This window comes from Cydia amplana, chromosome 2 (assembly GCF_948474715.1).
Source record: "Cydia amplana chromosome 2, ilCydAmpl1.1, whole genome shotgun sequence".
Taxonomy (NCBI): domain Eukaryota; kingdom Metazoa; phylum Arthropoda; class Insecta; order Lepidoptera; family Tortricidae; genus Cydia; species Cydia amplana.
The window spans coordinates 13430803-13449333 of NC_086070.1; the positions used below are offsets into that span (position 1 = coordinate 13430803).

The window sequence follows — 18531 nt, forward strand, 5'->3', positions numbered from 1 at the left end:
TACAAGTTCACGTGTTATTAAGGAGCACTCGCTGCCCATGTCAAAAAATGCCTCACTCTTAACGTTGTTAACAAAAACCGGTTTGTAGAACTTCTGTTTTGAATTGCACTCTTTAATTAATTTTACTTCCGATTCCTTTTCTATTTTCGGTTTGGGTTTTGATTTACAAGCGGCTTCTAGGTGACCTGATTTGCTACACGAGTTGCAACGGACATTGTCTTTAAACGTGCAAAGATTTCTTTTGTGACCTACTTCACCGCAACGGAAGCAAGTTAAATTGGAACTATGCGCATTACTATTATTTACAGGCATCTCTGTTTTAATGCTACTTTCAGGCCTATCATTACTAGAATGACTCCCGTGAGATTGTCGAACATTCGGTTTGCTACCTACAAAGTTCCTTTGAGGTGTTTGTTTATCATGGACCGTATTCACTTTGCTATGCAAAAAGGACGCTAACTCATCACAATACCTAAAGCTGCCTGCATCTGCCGCGGTAGTAATATTTGGATCACCGATTGTTCCAACAATGATCGAGATAATGTCTTTACTTCTAAACCCTAGCTGCAGTTTATCTATCCTACCCTTTTGTTCGAAAAAAAATTCGTATAACGATTGATTTGGTCCCGGCTTTGCTTCTATAAGCTGTTTCATTAACACATACATATTCCGACTAATTTGGAAGGTATCTGATAAAGTGTCACGCCATTGCTTCCACTCCCACGTGGTCCAACTAGTATCATTTTTTTGTAAGGAATCCAACCACGTTTTGGCGGTATTTCGCAACTTTTGCAATGCTTGATACTTTATCATGTTGTCAGCCCACCCAAAAGCACGAGCGTTTGCATCAACCACGTTAAGCCACATATCGATATTGTCAACAAGGGGGTCGAATTCCGGAATCACTGACGATAATAAAACACTTTGACTCACGGTTTTCGGTTGTTTACGTTTACTCTTCTTCCTCCTTTTTCTTCTTTGGTCATCGCTGCTTGTGGATGATGACGAATCCTGTGATGCTGTGGTATCCGAAGAGGAACTGGAGGTCGTAGATGGCTCCCTTGTTCGTCGTCTCGGTCTCTTGCGCTTGCGATTACGCGGCATGTTGTGAGCGTATTTTCGAGCACTTCTGATAAAAGAAACACAAGATTAATACCAAATGACACTCTTTATTGCATTATATTAACCTATAGTTAAACAGGATGAATACTACTAAGGCAAGTACTATATTTAATCATTAACTAATTCATTTATTAAATACAACATGTAAGCAACCTCAGCACATTAGAACATAATTTAAGTAGCTACTTTACTATTAATAATGGATACGCAAAGCAAAAGGCAACATTTAGCTAATTAATACATATACCTAATCAGGGTAAGCAATACTTATGTGTACAACTCGACGTCCGGTTGGCAAGAGAGAGCTCCGTTGCAGCGACAAGGTTTATATAAACGACGATGATGTGACGTCACCGGAACAGGTATTGACGCCGTTCGTGTTGCCAGCACTGGAACTGGCTGTGTTGCTGATTGAAACAAACTCGGCGACTACAATAGATTGTAAACTAACGGGTTCACAATCTTACGGTGTCATATACAACGTTAACTAAAAAAGCTTTGCCTACCCTGGAAGCAAGTAATTTATCGTTACAATCCCCCAGTTCTACAAAAGGCTCCTAACGATATCCGTTATCGCGAGATCACATGAGTAGCGAGTTGAATGGATAAATCCACCGGCTGCCGACCGACGTGTTTATGTGGAGTAAGTGCGAGATAATTACCTACCACGCTGTGATTAATGTATGTAATTCCGCGTAATAATTACTCATTATTTATATCTGACAAAGGAAATACAATTACACGTTAAATTAAAGCTACTACAATAATACTTACCCCCGGGTAAGTATTATTGTATTCCCGGGTTCCCGGAGGTTTTACTAAATAATATCTGACAGAAGCATGGAGTACTTACTGCACTGTGACGGTGACAAGGTACTTAGGTCTACCTATACATCGTCCTGGTAGAATGTTCGCGATCCCAGGACGCCTCCCCAAACGGCATATTGTGGGAAACGCCGGTGTGGGTTTAGTGGGTAGGCTCCTCTCCTCTTTTCATAACTGAAAAGAGCTGAGAGGTGAGAGTCCCACGTACCTCCCATTGTGGGCCCACGTCGGGGCCAGGGGGACGATGCGTAACAGCATTCCCACATCGACAACAAAAAAAAAAGGTCTACCTATACATATTTCTGTAGTCGACTGTACAGCTCCATTATGAACTTCAACTTTTCCCTGTTCCACGAAACAGCAATTATCATATTCAAAGATTCACCAACACCCCACGTGTGAACTGATCAAACAAAAGACCATTTGTATATGTCAATTAGACGCCAGCGTGTACTTGGGAGCCGCTTTCCCTTCGGCTATGTGATCGGTATTTGATTGTGATAAGCGAGATTTAATTGAATTACTAGAAGCTAAGAAAACAGAAAGTGTTCAGTTGAGAATAATTAATTTGTCAAAGTTTTTTGCACAGTTTTAATTCTGAATGATTTTAGTGAAAACAAAACATTCAGTTATGATATGATATATGATAATATGATATGAATAGACTTATAGTTTATAATTATATAAATACTTAAAAAACAAATAAAAGCATATTTCATACAATAATTTGATTTGTTCCCTAGTTAGACTCGCACAACAATTTTACCTTTAGGTCGAATTTACCCTTAGAAGCACAATTATTATACCTACAATTTTTCTTAACTGCAGAGTTGTTGGGAAACCTTGATTCATAAAGTTAATTCAACTTTCAATTAATTTATCTATCAAACATCCTAAAAATAAAAATAAACTACTTACACAAAACCAACTGAACTAGACTAAGTATGAAGAGGTCCTTGTGGCAAGGTACCGAAGATGTTGACAGGATCATCCCGCTGTATAGTGAGACTGATGCAATGGGCGAGGAAACTGCTTCTAGCTCTTCGGTCCCCAGTGGTGTCTTTGAGTGGAGACTCAAAGACACCACTCAAGGAACAAAATCAAATCGGCACTGAAACCACTGTATTTGCCCATGTTAGCATACAGAGCACAATGTGGCAGCAGTAATGCGAATGCGAATATCACCTGAATAATTGTTAGTTAAACACTTCTAGCTACTTACAATTATACAAAACGCGTTCGCATTTTGTTAAAACTCGGTACTTCTCTGACACATAATTTCACAACATATTTAGCAGCGAAAATTTGACGCTGGACAAAATCGCCGCATTCCAATTTTGTACTTCAAAAGACCCGACAACATATCGTGTGCGAAATTAAAAACACTTTCGCTTCACGTCGAGGAACCTGTTTCGTAAGCTTGTAACGGTTTTGGACTACGATAAATTAAATAAAAACATATGTTGTTATTGGTTGTGTAGTGTATAAAAACGTGTCTCTCATGTGTTTGTAATGAAATCTTTTATAACTTGTTGACCGACGTTATATACTGCATCTAATTATTTTGTAGGTACTTACTGATAATTTCTTTCTGTTATAGAATTTCAGCAGCGAACTTACATTTTGACGACCTGTCTGACCTAGTGAGTAGTGACCCTGCCTATGAAGCTGATGGTCCCGGATTCAAATCCTGGTAAGGGCATACGGAGTACGGATATTTTGTTCCTGAGCCATGAGTGTTTTCTATGTTTTTAAGTATTTATACGCATATTTATACTCGTATATCGTTATCACAAGCCTTATTGAGTTTACTGTAGTTACAAATTGACTTGTGGAAAGAAGCGAAAGCTTACCTCCATGCGTACTAAAGTAACTTAGTAATATGCAACTGACACATAATAAGACAAAATTTTAATATCTATGGATACTAGATTAGGGATCCAATTAAAATGGGTAGATTTTGACAGCTCTTCCAAGTTTGAAACTCGTAACATAAGATAAATATGATACTGAAAGTACATTATGTTACTGATGTTATCTACTATGACAGTCAATAAACTTGTCAGAGTATAATCGATTATTGTAACGCTGGTCATTGCCTGCAGTTTCTGAACACATTTTAAATTACTTTTGATAGGTATGGGTGTAGGTAAATAGTGGATACTGTAGATAAATTAATTAACGCACGTCAGGAGGGCAATAGTAGCTGAATTAAGAAATAACTTTTTAAAGCTTTACAAACATCAAGTGGGTCATTCTCTCATTTCGTGCAAATCGGTGAGATTCTCTCGATTTGTAATTTTTGTTTTAAATGGTAAACTTTTGAGTTTCGTCAATTTGTGGATTCATTTATTAACATTTTTCTGCTAAAGGCACCTTTGTAACGTTATTACTTTTCATTTAATAAGGCTACTGGTAATGAACTACGCGCTGGTAATGAATTCGGACGAGATGGTAATTTTATCAGTGGACGGTAATGAAACAAACTTATGAAATCGAACATATTCTATGTATATAAGTATGTATTTATCTATATACGTATGTATATCGTTGCCTAACACCCATAGTACAAGCTTTGCTTTGTTTGGGGCTAGGTTGATCTGTGTAAGATGTCCCCCAATATTTATTTATTTATTTATTATTTATATAAAAAACTGTATTTCAAGAAAATTAACACCAATTAAAATCAACAATATTAAAAACATGTGTCTTAAGCACTGCGGAGATGATCAAACCGACTTGACATACACTTGGAGTTGACAATCTCAACTTATAATGTTCAAGCTAGATGGTACATTCACCATTTACTTATCATCATTATAAGTCGAGATTGTTAACCCCAAGTGTTTATTAAGTCGGTTTGATCATCTGCGCACCATATCACATAAAACATAGTTTTCAAATTTTCAAAAATTAGCATAGACAAAATATATTTAAATCATTCGCGTTTTGTACCTATGTAATTTTTTTTTATCGTTTTAACCCTATAGTGTGGGGTGTCGTCGGATAGGTCTTTAAAAATAAATAGGAGTTTGCAAACAACATTTTTTGATAAAGTCAATCAATTCGGAAATAATAATTTAGAAAGAATAAAAAACGGTTATTCCTTCTAACTTTTGAAAAATCGATCCAAAAAATATGGAAAAAATCATAAAAATAGTGCTTAATAAACTCATTCAAACAAAATTAAAGCGAACTTGATAAGTTAAGCCGTTTATGAGTTATCGCTAAAAGTCTTCCCTTCTTATTTTATTTAAAAGCCTGGCAAACCTTATTTGTGACCGGATTTTCGCAAGCAACCCTATAACCACATAATAGTGACCGGAAAAAGATAGGCAACCTAGTTGATTTATATTGTACAAGTTGTATACTTTCCATTGGAACTTATTTCGTTTGTCAGACAGATCGGTGAAATTTAAAGAAAAAAATTTTTTTTTTCAAAAAATAATTAAACATAGTTTTGACCATATTTCTTTAAGCAACCCTATTTATTTATGTTCAGGAATATATTTTCTTTCATAATATGTAAGTTTCATCCGTCAGACATATCGGTGAAGGTCGACCATCTTAGACTACAAAAGCCTCCCCGGTTGGGCTCCCCTATTATCATATACAGTTTTAAATGTTTATAACAACGTAATATTTATAATAACTAAGCCTCTTTCCATTAAATGCACTGCCTCGAATATATTATCATTACCTTCTTAAGTCATTCATTACCTTTCCCAGTAAAATTAGAAGGAAAAGAAGTGAATGAAACCGATATGAATGAAGTTTTGGAAGTTTTTGTCGCCTACATCAGTTGGCATCAGACCTTAATTTTGCAGAATAAACCATCTGAAAGGGGACACTAAAACACTTCATTACGTATAATTATAATAATGTACACTTGCTACTTACTGTATAAATCACGCGATGGCGATGAAGACTAACGAGAACCACACTCCTTCCCGACCCGAGAGATCGTATATATTTTCGCTAACAGCGGCACACGGGCGTCCGCTACGAGATCACGCGGCCAACTGACTGACGAACAATGTGTTGCATCGGCGGTAGGCGCTATATACCCTCGCTATATAGCAAAATATAGCTAATCTATTTCTCGCGTCGGTAATGAAGAAATTACTTGAACCATAACTTATAAGGCTGTATAGTTTTTATTATTTATTTCTAGCTTCTAATATTATACGATTTAAAACATAACTAAATAAGTCATTTATTGAACAAACAACGAATTTTCTATTTGTAGTATCTTAAGGTTAAAATGTAGGTCAAAGTTATATCTTCACGCGTTACATGTAGAGATGAATGAAAAATTTGGGTGTTAATTGTACATATAAAGAAAATACATATCTTTTTAGAATTGTTCATTGGAGAGACATATACTTTAGGCCCTATGTTACAACCTTGCATTAACAGATATTTGAAAACGCCACCACATTTTTGGTAAATTTCCGAAAACACCGATTTGCACGAAATGCGAGAACGACCCCAGTGTGCCTGATTGACATGTGTATTCCACTCCAATAATCATGATTGACAGGAAATAGCCGCTATTGATGTCTCTTCTTTTGACTGAAACCTCGTTTATATGTTGTTTTGGCGTCTGTCAATTTTTTTAACATGAGCCATTCTAAGTAATCAATTGTGTCGTATAAAAAATAAATCTTTATGCCAGTACAAATATGTTTTTTGCCATCCCATCACATGAACGTGTGTACGTTTAGGTACCTAATGTGAAAACAACGCAGTGATTGACTTTGGACATTTTATACAGGTCGCCGGTCGATTTTATGACTTTCATTTTCGATAATCTTGTTATGAAAGTAATTTGATAAATAGGTAGGTATATTTATCGGTTCTTGGTTTCAATAAAATATGTACTTTTTACTTTAAGTAAAATAGCTAATATATAAAGTAGCTAATAATAGGCAGTAAGTGAATTTTTTATTTGCACTTTAGTTATTGGAGAAGATATTTTTATATCGTCAAGAGAAAATAATCACTTAACATTTCATTGTCCGCTCATGAGCATTCTTTGAGCCACTTCAAACGCTCTGATTACGGCAACAAAAGACAATACCTAATTTTATTTATTATAGTAATTAGTCTGACAATCTGAGGGCAATAGTACATTATTGCAAGGCCGGGAAAGGCCAGTTCGTGGATGAGTTTTGATTCGAAGAGATCGAAAGAAGACGAATCCACGAATTGTTATTTCTGCCGAGGCATATACAGAGTGGTCCAAACCTTGACATCCAAAAAAATTTTTTTGTCCTCACGTCGTGGGCTATCAGAATATACCCCATGTATGTTAGCCGATTTTTCGTAGTTTTCGAGTTATGATTTTTTAAACTTTTAACTTTTGTTATAAAATTCCGGGGTTCCCATACAGGGTGGCTAAAAAATAACTGCATTCCCGTTGCCAGGGAGGTTTCGGGATTATACTGAGCAAATTCTACTATGGGACCAACCCCGAAATCTCGAAAAAAAAAATTACCCTTCCACAGAAAATGGACCACAGCCAAAATGTATGGAAGGCAAATTTTTATTCTGATAGCCCACGACGTGAGGAATCTAAAAAAAATTTTTGGACGTCAAGGTTTGGACCACCCTGTATAGTGCTTTTCTCCAATATTCTCGGAAATGTTCACCTTATTGTATCAAAAATAGTACGGGAAGTTTATCGTTACGGTCAAAAACAAATTTTAAAAAATCAAACCATTATTGTCCTGTTTTAGCGGACGGCAAGTGTTCATTACTGTATTGTTTTTTTTTTACTTTTTTGGCTTCATCGCGCTTTCTATGTTACCAAAAAAAAAATTTAATTATTTATTTCAATAAGTAGAGCATTATTGAACACAAAATCAAGTAGGTATAGGTTATTATCTCGTGATGTAAATATGGCGTTATTAAGGTGCGGTCAGATTGCCAGATTACCGAGTTATCGCTAGCGAGCTGTTCACGCTCATGAAAGCTTTAGATTGCGCCGTGCGCGTTCTAGCGAGCTAGCATGATGGGTTGCGCTAAATAGGCGCGCAAGCAGGGGCCCATTTCTCAAACAGTACTTATTAGACTAATATTATTAGTCCGCGAACTGTCAAATCGTATGGGTTACCAATGTTACCATGGCAACACACTAATAATATTAGACTAATACCGTTCGAAAAATGGGACCCAGTTCGCGGTGAATTGCACTCTTGCACATTGCACGCAGGCAAACCAGACGCACCTTATGAATATAAATTCTTTTCGACAAAACTACTACTTTCGACAAAGATACTAACCTAAATAATACATTTACCTTTCTTTAATTATAAGACGTGTGTTTTGCGTGATTTGAGAAATGAAATGATTGACACTGACGATGAGTCAAAGTGATCCCTTAAGTTTAAAAAATACTTAATAAGAAATATAAATATTTTATTTTCATATGGTACATAATTATAAGTCATTACATAATAATGTCATTTGAAATGTGGTATTTGAAATCTGTGATATTTAAACGTACCTTATTGACTTATCTAAGAAGTTCTTAGGTGAGCGTTTTCCAAAAAAAGTGTAAGTACATTTCATTCATGTCTTCAAAATATTGACTTCTTGGGCTCATTTTACTCAGAATCATTTGTACATTCACGCCTCATACATAAAAAAATGTGTCCAAAGATTTCTGATCTGGAGATCGTCACATTCTTGTATGAAAATTTTTTTGTTTTGTATGAACGTGACGCACTAGAAAAAAATTTTTTTATACAAAATTTTGGGACACATTTTTTCATGTATGAGGCGTGAATGTACAAATGATTCTGAGTAAAATGAGCCCAAGAAGTCAATATTTTGAAGACATGAATGAAATGTACACTTTTTTTGGAAAACGCTCAGGTACAGTCAAGTGTAAAAATATGGGTGCAAAAATATCTCCCATAGTTCTTATGTCAGCGAAATAAGAACTATGGGACATATTTATGAGTCACATAGTTGTCTACACCACACCCATGTTTTCACACTTGACTGAACCTACGGTAAGATTAAGCATTAACACATGTTAATGATACAATATCTGGGTGACCGAGCTTCGCTCGGAAAACATAAAAAAACTCGAAAATGCGCGTTTTCCCAGAGATAAGACCTAGCTAGATCGATTTTTCGCCCCCAAAAACCCCCATATAGCAAATTTCATCGAAATCGTTAGAGCCGTTTCCGAGATCCCCGAAATATATATATATATATATATATATATATAAATAAACAAGAATTGCTCGCTTAAAGGTATTAGATAGATAGATATAGCAAATACGAGTATTACATCAATTACTTTGTGTTCATGTAAAATACACATAGCAACATAGAAGATATACTTTAAGTAGTTACTATTTTTAGTTTTTTTCCTATTACTAGAGATCCTCGAGTAACTTTTTGACTGATAGGCTAACTGCCAATGGCATTGAGACGAGTACACCATCTAGTTTTTGTAATCCAACTGCTTGGCCATAAGATGGATTTCAAATACATATCTATTAATATGTTATGCGCAAAGCATTCACCTATAAACATGAATCTATTAACACCGATATATGCTTGCTGATGTACCTGGCCATTTGACCTGAGACCTGAACTTTCTCCATACCGTGCTATACTGGTTCTGTTTGGCATTATACATAGAATTTATATTTGTGTTCGAGTATATTGGAATGTGAGTTTGTATGTTATGTAGTGGTAAGGAAATTGGCTAGTTTGTACTTTGTAGTAATCGATCAGTAAGTCAAATAACATGTTTTTCTTACAAATACTAGTTTTAAAACGCGTCCTTCCGTAGGTAGTGATAAGGGCAAGGGAAGCCAGAACAGTGCATGCAAAATACAAGTATGTAGATAGTAAGTGTACCTACATACTGCACATTTCTTTCTTTATGTTTATGGAACTATGTTGTAAACAAAAGCGTACTGTTATAACTTCTGCTATCTAGACACGTTACGCGGCAGCGTGTCAAGCCAAGTTCATAATAACAGTATAACAGTAAAGAGGAGAGCATTATAAAATGTTATAAAATAAGTAGTTATACAAAGATATAATTACCTATTTATCAATAACCCCATAGCCCGCACATAGGTCGCTGTTGCAGACGTCATTCATATAGGATTTTATTTCTGTGTAAAATCGACGAGTTCCCGACCATTCAACCACCGTGTTAATATCATAGGTACCTAATTTTCACACGAGCTATTGGAAGTTACTACTTTTGTAATCCGTTTTTAACAAAAAAAAAATTAGGGAGAAGTAAAAACTTAAAAAGTACCTTAAAATTTATTTAACTTTTGAACTAAATGTAAAAATGTCTTTTTTTTTTAAACCAAAATCTGTATTGTTTCCCCGAATATCAATCAAATTCTTAACACTAGTTGTCAAAAGGCCACATTCTCACATCTCACACACTACTTTCCATTTTTATTGACGACCATTGCTAAACAAAGGTGAGATCCCAAGTTTAAGAAATTAATTAGACACCTGCTCGTACTTATACTATTTTCTCACGGCGGGTCAAAAACTTGTCTCTATGCATAATAGCCTATTTGGATGGGACTTTTACTCTGTAATCACAGTCAGCAAAAAGTCCGTACCCGTAGGAGAACAATGTCATTCACTTATAGTCAGATGCGACATTGTTCTTTCAAGCGAAATGGGTTATACACACGATGAAAACCAAAAGCTGCCTATTCTGCTCCCGAAAGTAAGTTATATTGGAGCCTAATTTCTAGTTGAAAATAATGGCGGCACTGTGCGCCACAAGCATTTTTATAATATAAGTTAGCGACCCGCCCCGGCTTCGCACGGGTTAACAAATTATACATAAACCTTCCTAAAAAAACCGCATCAAAATCCATTGCGAAGTTTTAAAGATCTAAGCATACATAGGGACAGACAGACAGCGGGAAGCGACTTTGTTTTATACTATGTAGTGATGCTTGTGCCGCACATTGCCGCACACTGGTGGAAGCCTGCCTTAATATTTTACGCAGATGTTTTTAATGTAGGTACTTACTGGGATTTTAACAAAGACTGTTTTGTAGTTACTGCACTATTTTAAGTCACCCTATTACCACTTACTTACGTAGAACAATCAGCATCAATACCTAGTCTCAGATAGAACAAACGCGCCAAAAGTATCCGTATATATCCATTGTTTTGTTAACACATTCACTGCCAGCGCGAGCTACGCGCTACGAGCGTAGCCGATAACACGTACACGGAGAAATCCGTATGTAGCGAAAAGCGCCTACGACCAGTGAACCCGCCTAGCGGGTCGCTGGCAGTGAATGTGTTAAGCTTGCATTGAACCTTAAACGGATTTAAATAAATAAAATATATTTTGTAGTTGATAGATCTATAATTGTTAGGTAAATAAGTTGTTATAATAAAAAATAATTTATAAGGAAGTACTGCTTTTTCATTAGTCGCCTAATAAAAGTCCATATAATTGGTACCATCGATCTTTCTTAACCGGAGAGAGTGTACAAAAAATAAGGGACAATCCTTGATATTGAAGCCGGCCGGAGACGAGTTTCACCTATTAAACTAACGATTAAATGGCGATTAAATAAATGCCGACGAGACAACCGTAGACGCGCGGACGTTTCCTGTTTACCGCTCGTTTGTAGGGAGCCGTGTGAATGTAGTCCATCTGCTTACAATGACCTCCTTGCTGCTGGTGCTAGGTTTCCGGATTTTGTGACGAGTCTCCGTGGCCGATGCACTACTCGACCGGATGGTTAGCCGCGTAAAGAAAGGACTTTCTTTATTATAGGTTACATTTGAAATCCACAATATGACATAATTCAAATTTATCGTTGTTGCATTGCAACTTATCGAAAATAAAAACATCCGCATAACTGGATTCAATTTGCATACGAAGTACATATGTACCAGAATTGTTGTACCTAACTCACAATTCATTACTCAAGTAACGGCGATTCTTATGGCTCCTCTACACGATGGGCCAACGCCGGCTACTCCAAGGGACGCATTTATGCATTAGAGGGAGCAAGTGATATTGCTATCTCATTCTACCGTATGGCTGCGTCCCTTGGAGTGGCCGGCGTTGGCCCATCGTGTAGTGGAGCCATTAAACGATGTAAAGGATGACTCACGCTAGACCGGGCCGCGTCCAGGCCTAGGCGTCCGATACGTCATTTTCTATGACGGCCGATCGGTGATCACGTGAGGCTTTCCATAGATTTCCATTTGTCATCATAATCGCCATGCATGTTCGCTTTTTGGATAGTATGTAAGTATTTAAGTTGAGTTTAGTATTTAGTGCATTAGTGCATAGCATAATATGTATGTTTAAAACTTAAAAATGAGCGCGATCTCGCCAACAAACTGCAATCGCAGTTTGGCGAGGAATATAAATTGTTAAAAATTGTTGTGTACTTTGTGATAAAAAAAAAAAGAAAATGAAGCACCGGTAGCACCGGCCCAGCCTAGCGTGAGTCATCCTTAACTCAGTGTTCAATAAAGTACACTGTTTCAATCATCGGTATCATGACAAGAAGAAATCCGTAGTAAACTCAATTTAAATTTTGCTTTAGATTAACGGATAACAGCTTACCTAACTCTTCTCTGTATGAAGTTAATCTAAAGTAATCTTTGCTCCGTACACTTCCTCGTCTTTAATAAATAGGGTCTTGCCAAAAAGACGATATAGGGACCCTAATTTTATAAAATATGATTTATGAATATAGGCCCAATACCGGTCGACACTATGTAGTAAGTAATAAAGCTGTAAAAGAAAATTAAATTAATAATTAAATAGCCGTACGTACGTTTAAATTTTCTTTTACAGCTTTATTACTTACTACATAGTGTTGACCGGTATTGGGCCTATATTCATAAATCATATTTATTAACTACACATTCACTGCTCAGCTACTGTCGTAGCGCTACGTTTTAGCCGATAACATAGGTTTCCAGGTAGGTATAGTAAATTTGGATAGCAGTTAAAACTGATAAACTAACCGTGAAAAGCTAAGCTAAATAATAAACGAATTTTTTTATGTAATTTTTCAGATTTTTTGTGTAGACGAATTAGTGAAGACTAAAATCTAAAATCAACTAATATTATAAATTGTGTAACACGCGTACATTACATTTTAATTCCTAATAATGAAAGCGTTATAAGTATTTGATCAATTAATTTTGATGAGATGACATTTGAGAAAACGTAATATAAGTAAAGCAGACTAGTATAATTTTGAACTTTGTAACACACAGCGGGTGACTGCTATTCGTTACCAGCGGCACAGCCAGCGGGAGGTAGGTCTAGGTACCTATTTAAGGAAAGCTTGACGATATCTACCTACCTACCTATAGTGTGTGTACCTATAGTGTATTATTATTTTCATTGTCAATTTTCAAGAATGACTCTCTTTGGAATTTTTATTGACCTCGTACATTTCTTGTTTATTTTTCTCTTGTGACCTTTAAGGCGACATTCAAAACGAAACAATACCTTCGCCTTTCCCACGCTTGTGTCAACGTACCTTATTTAATTACCTATTCTCAGTCAAAATCTCCAGTAACACACTTTCTATACGAACAAATCTAATAGCTAATAACCCTCACTATAATTTTTGATTCCATAATTACCCTTAACCAATCGTTGATTCCTCTCATTAAATACTGATATTGTTAAATGAATTATCCGTATAACCCTTACTTAGTTACGAAAACGTTCGATTTTAATGTAAATGAACGAGATGTCATGCCATCCTTTACTCAAGCAGCAAGTGAGAATGGGATGGGACTATTCGATCCGATACTATTTCTGAATTGATCGTGAACACGCAGGTTAACTGGTAAATGGAGTAGAAAATTTTAATGTAAACGCTTAAATGATCCGAATTATACCTGTAAAATTAAGCATGACATTCAATCGAACCGAGTTAAATAGTATAAGTTGGTGGTAAATAAGTACCTACAGCAAGTATAAAAATAGGAAATAACAAAATCACATGTTGACCGCACAGTAAACATGTTAAAGTATTTTATGTATAATTTATTGATGTGAAAACATTTATAAAGATATTCTTATAGTTTACTTACTAAACTATAAGAATATCTAAGTAACAGGTGGTTAAATTATATAAGCGATAGATAATGCATTACAAAAGCATTCCTTTGATTTTATTTATAATATAGAGCCAAATCCAAACAAATGTGTAAAGTAAGGACGCTAAGCACGAAGAATTTTGTACATTAACCCGCCTGTTCCTATCTCTATCGCACGCGCGTAATTAGGTATATTGCTGCACCGCCCATATGCCGGCGGTCAATGTCACTGTGCGAGCGGGAACCAATATAATTATTAATTATGCGCGTGCGATAGAGATATTATGAAATGGAGGGTCAATGTACGAAGCTCTTCGTGCTTAGCGTCAACATTTTGTACTCATTACATTACATAAAAGTACTTGTTTACTGTTACGTTGACAGATAATTATACCGAGAAAAGATATGCACTGCCGTTTGCCCTTTGTTTCGTCTTGGCGGGGGCACGGCCGTGCCCCCAGATAAATGTGGTTACATTTCTTTTGAGAATAAATCGAAGGATGGTGGCAATGTTACGGATCACCTCAATAATTGTAGGACATTATATCCTATGTGAGCTAAACTCCGCTATTTATAAGCGTAGCTGACCCTAATTAGATGTATATAAGGACCCGCTTTAACATACCATAAAAGCGTACCTAATAAATATATATGTAATATGTGTATGTATGTATATATGTCGGAGGCAGATCGTAAAATCGGCCATATCGAGATATTCCTAGGCATACCATGAAACGCCGCCATTTCATGATCTGACTAGCGACTACCAGCCATATCGTTCAAACATCAACGTTTGACGATTTGCCTAGCGACGTTTAGGCATATCAAATAAGTAGGGTGTGATATTCCTAGGCAAATCATGAAACGCCGGCATTTCATGATCTGCCTAGCGCGACCATCAGCCATATCGTGCAAACCTCAATGGGTGATATTCCTAGGCAGATCATGAAACGCCGGCATTTCATGATCTGCCTAGCGACGACCAGCCATATCGTGCAAACCTCAAGGGGTGATATTCCTAGGCAGATCATGAAACGCCGGCATTTCATGATCTGCCTAGCGACGACCAGCCATATCGTGCAAACCTCAAGGGGTGATATTCCTAGGCAGATCATGAAACGCCGGCATTTCATGATCTGCCTAGCGCGACCACCGGCCATATCGTGCAAACCTCAATGGGTGATATTCCTAGGCAGATCATGAAACGCCGGCATTTCATGATCTGCCTAGCGACGACCAGCCATATCGTGCAAACCTCAAGGGGTGATATTCCTAGGCAGATCATGAAACGCCGGCATTTCATGATATGCCTAGGAATATCTCATCAATTATTTTACGATGCGCCCGGTATGAAGCTAGGAATATCAACGAATACATTGGTCTGACCGATCTGCCGCCTCTTTTATAAGGCAGATCGTGATACGCCTGGGTTAATCTTAGTCAGATCATGAAATGGCGGCGTTTCATGATATGCCTAGGAATATCTCGATATGCCCGATTTTACGATCTGCCGCCGACATATATATGTAAATACATATCACGAAAGCTGAAGCGGAAAATGCAGGCCCCTCGCTGCGCACCCTCGTTTAAGAAGTCGTGCCCTGTGCTTGTGAACGCACTCGGCCAATAGGCCAAGGTTGCGTGATCACCCCAGTTGTTTACCCGCTATAAGCGGAGCGGAAATACACTCGGGCGAAACAACTTATTGGACATATATTGTACTTGAGTCATAATTAAAGCAATGTTAATCTGCAATACGATAAAGGTTGACATGGTTTCATCCACAAAGTTAACCGAACGAGACTATTGCAATGGTTGTTAACCTTTTTAACACCCCTTTGAAGGTTTTGATCTTAATTTTAAATAACCATCAAATACAATAACTTTTAGGTACCGACTATCTGATACTTATTTGTAATATATCGGTTTAACCCCGTGGGGGTAATTACGCCCCGGTTTGGCACCAATGGTCTTAGTAATAATCACAATTATAACTAGGTAACCCGACGAACCACCTCTAATTATAATCGTATCTAATCTAAATGCCTAATAATTACCTACACTTGTTATACATACTTATAATGTATGTAATGTACAATCCTAACTAAGTACGTTTATGAGGAGTCACTACATGTTTCATAGTATTTTCATAAAGAACCGGAATTCAAGTTTATACTACCAATTAAGCGGCACTCGTGCGCACAGCACATGGGCGGGCGGCGCGGCGACCGACCCGCTCTGTAAACTGTCCTAATTCACTTTCCTTTTACAATGCCAATCATCAAGAACTTCAACAGTCACGGATATCGTGAATATTAAACTCTCGTTGCGGTCTGATTCCTTGATCTTCATTACCACATATACATATGCAGATTTCTTATATACTTACATATCTTATAGGTATATATTGGGAGCTGTAGTCGTGCACAAGTGCAGGTACTTCATTTGAAACTAATGATGACTAATTAATAATGCAATACATACGTTTTAATCTTCCAAAGTTTAAACAGCGAACCACCACACAGTCCAACACACACACAGTCACAAAAATCCCACTGAAAATATGGTGCGAGCACGTGCGTGCCGACGCGTTTGTATGTCTGGCGCGGCGGTTCCGCGCGGCAGGCTAGTGACAAGTGTAAACTCAGGCGCAGGTGCCAGCCAGCCTCCCTCTAACAAGGTCGCCCCCACTCCGTTTCACCCGGAGAAAGTCTGCCTACATACATACCAAATTTCCGAACTGATTGAGTTGAATTTAATAGTGATGAATGAAGTAACCTTAGCGAATCAGCTCATTGCCCTTTACAATTAAATTAGTTATAATTTAGGCACGAAATGACATATCATCATTTTCTTTCAATAATGATAAGGGATAAAATTACAAAATATCGTGTATGGTCGTATTTATCGTTGAACTCTGCTTCGGTGCAAATGAACTCTGCCGGTGCTATAATTTCGTGCAACAATAACATTCTTGTTTAAATTGTTCTTATTATCCAACCATGACAACATACTACTTACTCAACAATAGAAAGTGGCATATTTTTATGTTTCGAAATAGGTCATTCAACGTAATGATCTTTTAAGACTACAGTAAAAAAATCATATGTAAAATATACCTATATTTTTTAGTAAGTATTTTTCCTTTACGCAAAATACCAAATATATTTTTTATTTTTATTTATTTTCATTTATTCACCATAAAGTAATATGTGTATTAAATACATGGTATGTGTCATGGTATGTGTATTTTGCGCAATCGCATGATGTTTAAATGACCGCAAGGTAGTGTTCAAGTATTTGTAAATTTAAAGTTTGCACCATTATGAATTAACAATATAACAATCACTAATATCATATTATGTGCCTTGCAAGATATAGGTGGAGGGATAATACATTTCTAGAGTTATAGAACAGATGTGTAGGCGTTTCAATGCAATGAATATCATAAAAGCCACAATTATCTTTAATAACGCTGCTAACTTTTATCATACGCACCTGTCAAACCTTAGGGATGGCTTTTTATATGTAATGCAATTAGAGAATGATATACTTATACATAGATACTTTTATACACCAGCCGCAAAAGTACAACCTAACATGGCCACTTTATGGATGAATTCCATTCATAATGCGTCCATGTAATTTTTCAGCTAGTCTCAGACATCCGTTGGGATTTTTAAAGAGCGACCTAATGATCTTTACATACAAGTAACAATAATGTAAACATCTAAATCGAAACACAAACCTTTTTTTATTAAAACCATAAACATAATTAATAACAGACTTAAAATAAAAATTAACCTAAAATTAAAACTACCTACAAAACTAAAACGAATACCTAAAAAATAAATAAAGATAATGTGGGTGACCTAGCCCAATATGTATATATTAGGCTAGATCACCCAGGTCCGATCCATGTGGGAGGGTTCCCATAAGGCTGGCTGCGTTCCCCCTTTGGATGGCTATGCCGATCCGTTGGGCGAGGAACGAGCCAGCCCTACGGTCCCCGGTGACCTCGAAGATTTTTTTTGACAGCTGCCGAACTAGTTTATGGGCCCCTGGGCACCACGGTCCCAGAGTTTCTACTGCAAATGCCGCAAATATATGCCGGTCAGTGAGAGCTATATATTTGCGGCATTTTGCCGCCTCAGCAGCTGCGGCCGCCCCGCCCGCTCTCAGTGATGTTGAACCGAGGTGGGACGGTGCCAGGGTGTCCACACACGTTGCGTCCCAAATAAGGGCCCGTCCCACACTCCAGGGCACAAGGGTCATTCCGTCGGGTCTTTTGCCATCGTCACGCGCGAGGCCAGGTGGTTCAAGAATCGCTGGAACGTTGGCGCTGACGAAGGCCCGACGGAGGATGTCGTTAAGGCAGGCATGGCGTGATAGGCGGCCGGCACTCTTAGAACACGATAAACCGTGGTGTCCAAGGCTGTCCACAAAAGTTCCGCAGGGGCAGCGATGGGGTGCGACAAT

At 37.3% G+C, this 18531-nt stretch overlaps 1 protein-coding gene across 1 annotated transcript in view; it reads right to left on the minus strand.

Moving 5' to 3' along the window:
- LOC134658256 (uncharacterized) overlaps positions 1 to 16871 on the minus strand; it is a 49896-nt gene extending 33025 nt beyond the window's left edge. The window contains exon 1 of the mRNA XM_063513872.1: positions 16537 to 16871. The gene's annotated coding sequence lies outside the window, so the exon portion shown is untranslated. The remainder of the gene's footprint in view (positions 1 to 16536) is intronic.
- Positions 16872 to 18531: the final 1660 nt, after the last annotated feature.